Raw genomic sequence first — 10093 nt, 5'->3', positions numbered from 1 at the left:
TAGTAGATGAATAATATCAAATTGCATTTTTATGAATTGTATGATGGTTGATTGAATAAAGAGTTGTGAGCAGTAGGGGGAGCATCTGAGCATACTTTTCCTAAAAAAAAAAAGAGAGAAGGGGGGTGGACGCGCGCGCACAATGTACGCGCACGCGTCCCTGTGCGGATGCATCATCACCCACGTACCCGAGAGTTGGGCCTCTCTTGGGCAAACATTATGCCCTGAGCCCAACATAACCCACGCTGATGCGCACTACGTGCGTGCGCACACATTATGGGAACATGGAAGTTCACGCGGACGCGCACAAGCCGCGCCCGCGTCGATCCGCTGCTGCATGTTTCTGAGCCAAGCCCCAGAGAGTTGAGCCGGATCTGGCCAGCTTTAAGCCCCTGGCCCAACTCGATCTGTGTGGACGCGCGCTGTATGCGCGCGCGCCCTTACATGCTGCCGCCACTCTAGACCTTCGCCCCGAGAGTTGGGCGTGTGTCAAGCCCACTCTAAGCCTCAGGCCCAACCCCATGTACGCGTGCGCGCCTTGTACGCGCACGTGCCCTTGCATAAATTGCCAACCCACGCTAGAGCGCACTGCATGCTCACGCGTGGATCTTCATTTTCCTCAATGTACGCGGATGCGCAAGGTGCGCGCCCGCGTCGATTCAAAAATAGGATAACCCTAATGCGCGAAGTGCACTGCGCAGTCGCGCACCTTCTCTCGTCTCCCTCCCAACCTCCATTCTTCTTCTTCTTCTCCATAACCGCCGCGGCAGCAGCGCCGGTCACCACCACACGGCCGCCCCTTCTCTCACCATCACCCCACTCGTCCTCGTCCTCCCTCTCTCCTCCACTCACTCTCTCCTCCTCCCTTCGGTCAAACGCCCAACCGCCGCAGCCACCTTCTCCGCCACCATTCCATCACCACCGCCGGCGACAAAGCACTCGGCGGCACCTCCCTCTCTTTCCTTCTTTCACATTTTCCCGTCAACCTCCTTCACTCAGTCTCTCATTCTCCCGTTGCAACCACCACCGCCGCTCTTCTGCCATAACCGCCACCATTCACGGCGACGCAACTTCTGATTTTGCTGCTCCTCCCCCAATTTCCTTTCCATTCTTAGTTCCCCTCCGCTCCCAGGTTCCTGCTCCATTTCTATTTTTTTTCTGTTTTTTCTTTTTAATGGTTCATTTCTGTAGTTACTGTAATTGTCTGTTAGTTAGTTTAAATTCAAATGTTGCATGTTAGGTTAGATAGAAATATTTGCTGTTAGGTAGCTAGGACTGGATAGAGGATTCTAGGCCTGATAAGTGCTCCGTATGTGCATATTTGCTATTTGTTTCCTTGGGTACTGTATGTTGATTTTGGGTTGCTATTTTATGAAAATTGTGTTGCCTGCATGATATTTCACTGCTGCTGTGTTTAATTGATGTTATAATCCTACTGTTTGTGCTATCTTGCTATCCGGGAACGTCCAATTTTAAGCCGGAATGCTGCCCAATTTTCAAGAGAATTAGTTTCATTTTGGTCTTTATTTCAATTTTGGGCCAATTTCTGCCTTCTTTTTAAACTTCCCGGATTTGCATCAATCATTGTGAATATGAACCGCAACTTCTCTTGTCTTTGAGCAAAAATATCATCATGCCAACTAATCCGCTTTTCTAACTTACTAATTTCTTTAACCATTTGACATTTACTCACCTTTAACCCTCTTTAACCATTCTTTCTAAAGTATGATGATTTTATGCTTAATGAGTTAGAGTTGTTGACTTTAATGAAGCTTGCATTCTTGGTTTACTTGTTCACTTATGTTTACTTGTTACCAATTCTTTGCATATTCATTTCAACATCATGATTGTTCTTAGCCAAATATATCCTGAACATGCCTTCTTTGTTACATGCTAAGTGTTTTATTGCTTATATTCTATCATATTTTTGAGGATGTCAGATAAAGGAAAAGCTATAGCCACTGCCTCCAAGAAAAGGAAACACTCTACACCCTCTATTCCCTCCATTTACAAGCATTGTGCTAAGAATCCTCTGAATGACGAAGAAAAAGAAAATCAGCAGTTACCTTCTACGGATCCGACCAAGTTCCCCAATCTCTACTGTGAGCTTCGATTTTCCAAATATCGAACAACGAAGCTAAATACTGAGAAGAAATTGCTCCTACCCAATGATGTGAGACGGTCCATTACTAGCCGGATCCTTGAGTTGGGTCTCGATTTTGTTGACAGAGATTTGGGGGATATTAACATCTCTTGGGTGAAGGAATTTTATTGCAACTTCTTCCGTCCCACCTTGGATTCGGTTCAGGTGAGGGGTAGAGAGATCATGATTACTGATACTGCCATTGGGAAGGCGTTGCAGTGCCGACATATTCCTGATGGCACTTGCGCCCATCAGCAGGCCGAGTTGGCCATACACAGCATGACTTTTGATTATGAGGCACTTAGGAGCGTCATTGGTTTACCGGATGCTACATGGGTTATGGATGCGAACAATACCAAGCCTAAGGGGATGCTATTTGCACACTTGACTAGAGAGGCCAAGACTTGGCAGATGATCTTTGCCCACTATGTCTTGCCTACCACTCACTTCTCTGAGATCCCTATGGAGATGCTTCTGCTGATTGGGTGTGTTATGGAGGGGAAGGACGTCTCTTTTCCTCGACTTATCTGACAGTGCATGTGGCGGGCGCATATTCGTGGCCTACTCCCATTTCCTACTTTGGTCACGAGTATGGCGTCCCTAGCTGAGGTACCCTGGCTGGACGATGATGTGACACCACCACCCCCTGATGCAGATGACAGGGAGGTTATTATTCCTTGGGGTGGTTGGGTGCACGAGAAGCCCCCAGCTAGACGCCGTTCTAGAGCTAGAGCAGTCGTGGGGACACCTTCACCATCAGCCCCTACAGCAGCCCCATCCTCTTCTACAGCAACAGCTCCATCTTCATCTACAGCTCCACCTTCAGTCCCTGAGCCTACTTACCTATTGCTCCAGCGTCTATTCCGGTTTTTGGAGCGAGAGAGACTCCATGTCAGACGCCGATTAGATCGGATGGACCAGGCGCTTATTTCTCTGGGTGCTGAGTTACCTCCACTTCCCGACTCTCTGGCCTCCGATGAGCCGGATCATCAGGAGGAGGATGTGGAGGCAGAGCAGGATGCCCCAGCCACTACAGAGCCACCATAGCCCCATGCGGAGCCGATCCCACTGCCTCAGACAGATTCAACACCTACCGTTGTCCCTTCCACTGATCCTCCAGTTTAGCATCGAGGACGATGCTTGATCTTAAGTGTGGGGAGGGAACCGGTGAACATTTTGGCTACTTTCTTAGTTTTGCATATCTCTTGTATATATTTTGATGCATTTTGAGTTTACTTTGGATACTTTTACTTCTTATTTTGGATTTTAGATATTCTGATGCTTATGGATATTTTTTAGATGTTTTAGATGATAGATTCCATACTTTTAGCTGGATTTTTCTTTATACCTCTTTGCATATATTTCTTTTTAGTTTGTGGTTGTGATTAGAAATCATCCTTTGAATTGCAAACACTTAGTCACCCTTTTGCATGAGAAATTGGTTTTAAGCAGAAAAGGAAAGGGTGAACTAAGAAAATTTTTGAATTTTTCAACCACAACAATGCTTAGTCAAATATTGAAAATTTTCAATAAATTTAAATATAGGGCATTAACCCAATTGATTGAAAGAAAAATTTTTGGTGAAACTTGCTTGAATTCATACTTTGTGAAGCATGTATTAAATTAAGAACACAAGCTTGTGAGACTTGAGCCTATTGATGTGGTTACATTTTATAATCACTTATTTCCCATTCTTGTGTGAAATTGTTCTCTATCTATGATTGTGATCCTTGATTTGCTTGATTCTAGATGTCCATTTATTTCTTGTATTTGTGCATTTGTATGATTGAGGCCATTATTTCATTAGCCCACTTATCCAAATATCCTACCTTTTACACCCCATTGTTATCCAATTTTGAGCCTATGATTAACCAACTTATTCTCATTTTAGCACATTACAAGCCCAAGGCGGAAAACCAATGAAAGTCCTTGTTTGGATCTTTGACTAGTCTAGGCTAGTGAGAGTGTTTATTATTCAAAGTTGGTGAGGCTTGGGAATATTGGATGGGATAAAAAGGGTAGTACACTCTCATATTTTAGAATTGGGAACATATTCATGTATTGATTGAATGTATAAGACCTTATGCATTGATGTTCTTGTGTATAGTTGAAAAAGAAAAAAAGAAAAAAAAAGGTGAAAATGAGAAAAATAAAAGAATAGAAAAGAAAAAAAAAGAGAAAAGAAAGAAAAAAAAGAAGAAAAATAATAAAAGGGGACAAAATGCCCCAAGGTGAAGTTCAACAAAAAGGAACCAATGCATAAGTGTTATGAACTAAAGAATAGAATGCATGAGTATGTAAGAAAAAGTGAAGAATGGGTAGTTAGAGTAGTTTGAATTTGTATAGGTCATTATGTAGGTTAGGTGGGAAAGTCTATACTAATTCAAGATTCAAACTCTAGCCCACTTAACCATAAATGATCCTACCCTGACCCTAACCTCATTACAACCTAAATGGAAGACCTCATGATGAATGTATACATGCATTGAATAAGTGTTGATTGTTAGAAGAAAAATCAAATTTTGGAAAGCTTGAATAGAAGAGAATTGAGTGAATTAACCCTTAAACACTTGAGTGAATAGAGCGGATACACATCCGGTGAGGGTTCAAAAGTTCAATTACATGTATTCACCCATATTATCTATATTCTTTCAATCTCAGCACTATAACCCTTGTTATAATCTTGTAAATAAAGTTACAACAACTGATCGGTCTTAACTGATTGAGTTCTTCCGGATTCTTGACCTTTGGAATTAGGACGACTATGATTTCACTAATCTCTTCTGGCAAACTCCCATTCTGAAAGAATTCTTTAACAACTGCACATACCTTTTTCTTAATTATCTCCCAGTATTTTTGGTAGAATAATCCATTCAGACCATCTGGCCTTGGAGCCTTGAGGCAGCCCATGCTGAAGACTGCTTTTCTAATCTCCTCTTCAGTGATTTCTGAGATCAGCCCCTGTTCATACCCTCTGTGACTCTTGCTAGAATTTTATTTAGTGTTGTTGCAAAGTTTCTTTTGCTATCGGAAGTGAATAATGCTTCAAATTGTTCCTCAATATGGTTCATGATTTCTTTCCTGTCTTCCATCCATGAGCCCGCTTCATTCTTCAGTTTATCAATTTTGTTCCTTTTTCTTCTTTGAATGGTTGTGGCATGAAAAAAAGATGTTTTCTTGTCCCTCCATTTCAACCACTTTAACCTGCCTCTTTGTCCCCAATATTTCTCTTCCAGTTTCCATAAAATTGCTATATTCTCCTTTATCAATTGTATCTTCTCCTGCTTTTCTTGTGTTAAGTTCGAATCTTGTAACTTCTTCAATTCTTCCTTCAGTTTGTAGATTTCTTTATCTGCACTTTTAAAAGTCTTCTTGGTCCACTTATTAAGCTCCTCTTTGCAATTTTCCATTTTTCTTGTTATTCCTTCCCAATCGCATCCGTGAATATTTTCTTTATCCCACCCCTTCTTTACTACATTCTCACACTCATCATGATCGGTCCAAAACGCCTCAAATTTAAAATTCTTCTCCATTCTTTGAACTTGATTTATGTTTAAAACTATTGGGCAATGGTCAGAACTTATGGCTGGTAGAGCTGTGAGTAACACATGCTGGTACAAGGCTCTCCATTTCCAATTGGCTAATGCCCTATCTATCTTATCCCTAGTGATAAATCTATTTCTCGGGTTACTGAACCACGTGAATCTTTCACCTTTTAGGTCTAAATCCATAAGATAATTCATACCTACAAACTGCTTAAATTCTCTCACCTGACTTTGTGGCTTTGGATGTAGACCAATTTTCTCCTCTTGACTCAAAATATCGTTGAAGTCTCCTATGAATAGTTGTGACTCTCCCTCATTACAATTGTTCGTTGTGATAGCTCTCCATTGCTTCTTTCTTCTTCCAAAGCACGGGTTTCTATAGATAAAATTACACATCCATATTTTCTCTTTCCTATCGTCAATTTGGGCTTTTATATGATTATCACACTAAGAATAAATATTAATATTATATATTTCATTCCACAAAAGGCATAGCCCTCCGGACAGTCCCTGGGATGCCATGTAAAATACATTCTCAAACTGCAACCTTCTTTTCAACTTCTTAATAGTTCATTCTCTAGCTCTAGTCTCAATTGGGAATATTATTGTAGGCTTTATTTGTTTGCACATGCTGTGTAGTTCAAAAACTGTCGCGAGGGCCGCAACCCTGCGGCAGTTCCAACTTATCACACTCATGGTTAAGTTAGGGCATGTGTAGGCTCGCCTCCTCATCCATTGAGTTTCCCAAATTGGCTCCTCTGATCTGTGATTCTTCCTCATTAGTTGTCACTTCCACGAAGCCTCTGACCACTTTGTTCTTCTTGCTAGCCCTCCACACCTGTGCAGTTTCCTTTTCTCCTTTTAAAAAATTTTCAGTATGTCCCTACTGGTCGTTTTCTCTTCTTCTTTTGAGTTTCAGATTTTCTCCATTCTTCTAGCAAGTTCTGTTTCATATTCCTTGACCACTACAATTGCTTTGTTATTTTTCTGCTCTAGTTATTCTTCTTCTTTATCACCGTTCATTTCTTCATCATCAGCCCCTTCATCTTGGCCTTGAACTTCCTATATTGTCACTTATCTCCTTCCCATTTGCTCTTGTGAATTTGCTAATCTGTCCCAAGATTTTGTAGAGGCACTGGCTTGAGAACTTCTTACATTCCCTTGATTTGACTCCCCTTTCTCCCCTTTCCTCCACTCAATTACTGTGTTCTTCCTTTCTCCTCCTAAATTCCTGCCTTTCTTGTTTCATTCTCTATTGATCTCAGCCATGGAGTTGTAAGTTCTGGTCCATTTCTGAAAATTTCTGGGTTTACTAATGACATAACCGGCTCCTCAATACATGCTCTTTTATCATGCCAAAATTTTCTACATTTATAACGATAATCATACAGTTTTTCATATTTGAACTCAGCCCATTGATAAACCCCATTTTTAGGGTTTATCTTGTAATGAATTTAGAGTGTTTTGATAACCTTTTGTCACATTTAGCCTATGAATTAGCATGATTTTGTTATCTCTCCCATATTTGTGCTTAAGTGTAAAAACATGCTTTTTAAGCCTTATTTTGATGAATTCTAGTTTCTCCTTGATTCCATAGGATGCCTTGATGTGTTTGCTAGTGATTCCAGGATTGAAATAGGCTAGGCATGGATCAAAGGAGCAAGGAAGGAAGCATGCAAATGGAGAGAAGCACAAAAGACAAAAGAATTGATCTCGGCCGAGCACGCGCACGCGCACAAGGCGCTCTCGCGCACATTACAGAATCGACCAGGGACGCGCACGCGTACCGTGCGCGCACGCGCCGGTGACAGCACATGACTTCATTAATGCAACACGTGCCTGGCGATTTGAGAGGGTTTCTGAACCCATTTTTGGCGCCAATTGCTGATAGGAAGGAATAAAAGGATCAAGGATTGGAGGGGGAGGCAATTATTGAATCTAGGGAATCATATAGCATAATTAGGATTAGTTTAGAGTTAGTTTTAGAGAGAGAAGCTCTCACTTCTCTCTAGAATTAGGATTAGGTTTAGGTTAATCTCTCTTCTTAGATCTAGGTTTAATTCATGCTTTGATTCACTTTTCATTTACCAATTCTTAATCTTCTCCTCTTCCTCTTTCTAGTTATGTGTTTTAATAATTGTAATCCTTCATTTTGTTTTGGATAGATTGTTGTTCCTTTGTTTCTTTCAATAATGCAATTTGAGGTAATTCATGATAATTGTGATTTCCTTGATTGTTGTTATTAATTTATTTCAATAATTGTTGTTAGATTCTATTCTTGTTATCAATTTACTATGCTTTCCTCTTATGCCTTCCAAGTGTTTGATGAAATGCTTGGTTGGATTTTAGTATAGGTTTTGTTTCTCTTGGCCTAGGTAGAGTAATTAGTGACTCTTGAGTTATCTAATTCCTTTGTTGATTGATAATTAGAAGTTGCTAATTGATTTGAATGCCTCTAAAGCTAGTCTTTCCTTTAGGAGTTGATTAGGACTTGAGGAATCAAATTGATTCATCCACTTGACTTCCCTCCATGGTTAGAGGTTAACTAAGTGGTAGCCATGAACAATTCTCATCACAATTGAGGAGGATAACTAGGATAGGACTTCTAATTCTCATAACTTGCCAAGAGCCTTTTATAGTTGTTAGTTTATTTTCATTGCCATTTACTTTTCATGCTTCTTATCCAAAACCCCAAAATAACTCAAAACCAATAACAAGACACTTTATTGTAATTCCTAGGGAGAACGACCCGAGGTTTGAATACTTCGGTTTATAAATTTTAGGGGTTTGTACTAGTAACAAACAACTTTTTGTATGAAAGGATTGTTGTTTGGTTTAGAAACTATACTTTACAACGAGATTTCATTAGTGAAATTCTAAACCGTCAAAAATCCAATCATCACCCATGAATGACTTGCATCATCTCTTTTAAACCAAAATCCCGTTTTCAAAGGTGTTTGAGCATTTATTTCCACTCTGACCCTAAAAAAAAGGATATGAGCATGTTACCTTCAACAAAATAATTTTTAGCACTTATTACTCTCTCTACTATAGCTCCTATTTTTTCAGTATTCTTTATATTAATTTTATCATAAAGTAGCACATGTATTTAAACCCAAATAGGAAGCTGATTATTATTTACCTCATCAATGGACAGGTTTGAGTTCCACCATTGCAGACTCAACATATGTCCTTCTATTCTCCATAGTCCACCGTCATACGCTCTTCTTGTTTCCTCCTGGCTTTTGAAGTTTAAAATGAAGGAATTTGGTCCTGCATTGGTGATTACCAGTCCTTGTGAATCTCCCCACATATTGAAAATTGTTTAACGCACTGTGACCGTATTTAACACCTTTTCTATTAATACTCGACCGACTAATTTCTGGTTTGGATTATTTCTTTGTTGAGTTGAAAACTCCTACAAATCTAGAACATCTTTTTCCATGCTTACATTTTTTATACCTTTCATGACTTGTCTTGTTGAGTTGTATCTCTTGTATTGTTGTGTCTTCTTTAGTTGATTTGTGATTATCTTCGTATTTATAACTAAACTAAATTTAAAAAGTTGATTGATTAATGGCTCCGCTTGTCGAAGCAGTATAGCTCTACTCTTGAAGAGCATGAGACTCCACTTTTGAAACAATATTTTCTAAAGTAATGACTATTTGATCTATGTTTTCTTAGACATTTATGTCCTGATGTTTATCAAAAACATCTTTTCTATAAATTTAATAAAAGTCTTCACTTTTTAACTCTATTCTAGCCTTCATAAAAAAAAGTTTTCCTATTTGAGTCAGATGATCAGAGTACTAATTACTTTTCATTGGACGGGGGATTCAATTCTATGTTGAGAAGTGTTTTTATTGTTATTATTATTATTATTATATGTTGAAAAGGTGGGGACAAGAATGAGCTCAAAAGTCAAAACTATAGGACTACCTTTTTTTTTGTCAATATAGAGCTACCATTCAAAAGAAGACTTATCTCAAGGGGTCCAGATTCTGAGGTTACATGGGCTCATACAACAGTTTTTATGGGTCAAAACATTAAATCACAGAATCGACATATTAGGAAAACATATATGTATATCGAGGCTATTTATTGGACCCAATTCAGCAATTTTATTTACCCTTTATTTAAGTTTTTGTTGTTTCATGGTCCTTGACCTCTACCATCTAACCAAACAACCGTTTTTGGTTTAGCTTTAAACTGCTTCTGCAGCAGAGGTCCAGCACAGATGGTTTAACTATCTGTCTCATACAGTGTTGCACTCAGGTTCAAATTCCAGTTGAGGCTGGTTGTTAATTTAAGGAATCCATAATATCCAATTACCCATAGTAGTGTGTGTGAATGTGTTGTGTGTGTGTAACATAGATGTAATGCCTAGAATTGGGACTGTCCAATC

Source organism: Arachis hypogaea, chromosome 8, assembly GCF_003086295.3.
Source record: "Arachis hypogaea cultivar Tifrunner chromosome 8, arahy.Tifrunner.gnm2.J5K5, whole genome shotgun sequence".
NCBI classification, from domain to species: domain Eukaryota; kingdom Viridiplantae; phylum Streptophyta; class Magnoliopsida; order Fabales; family Fabaceae; genus Arachis; species Arachis hypogaea.
The sequence above is the reverse complement of the archived record's forward strand: the minus strand, read 5'-3'. Positions refer to the sequence as shown.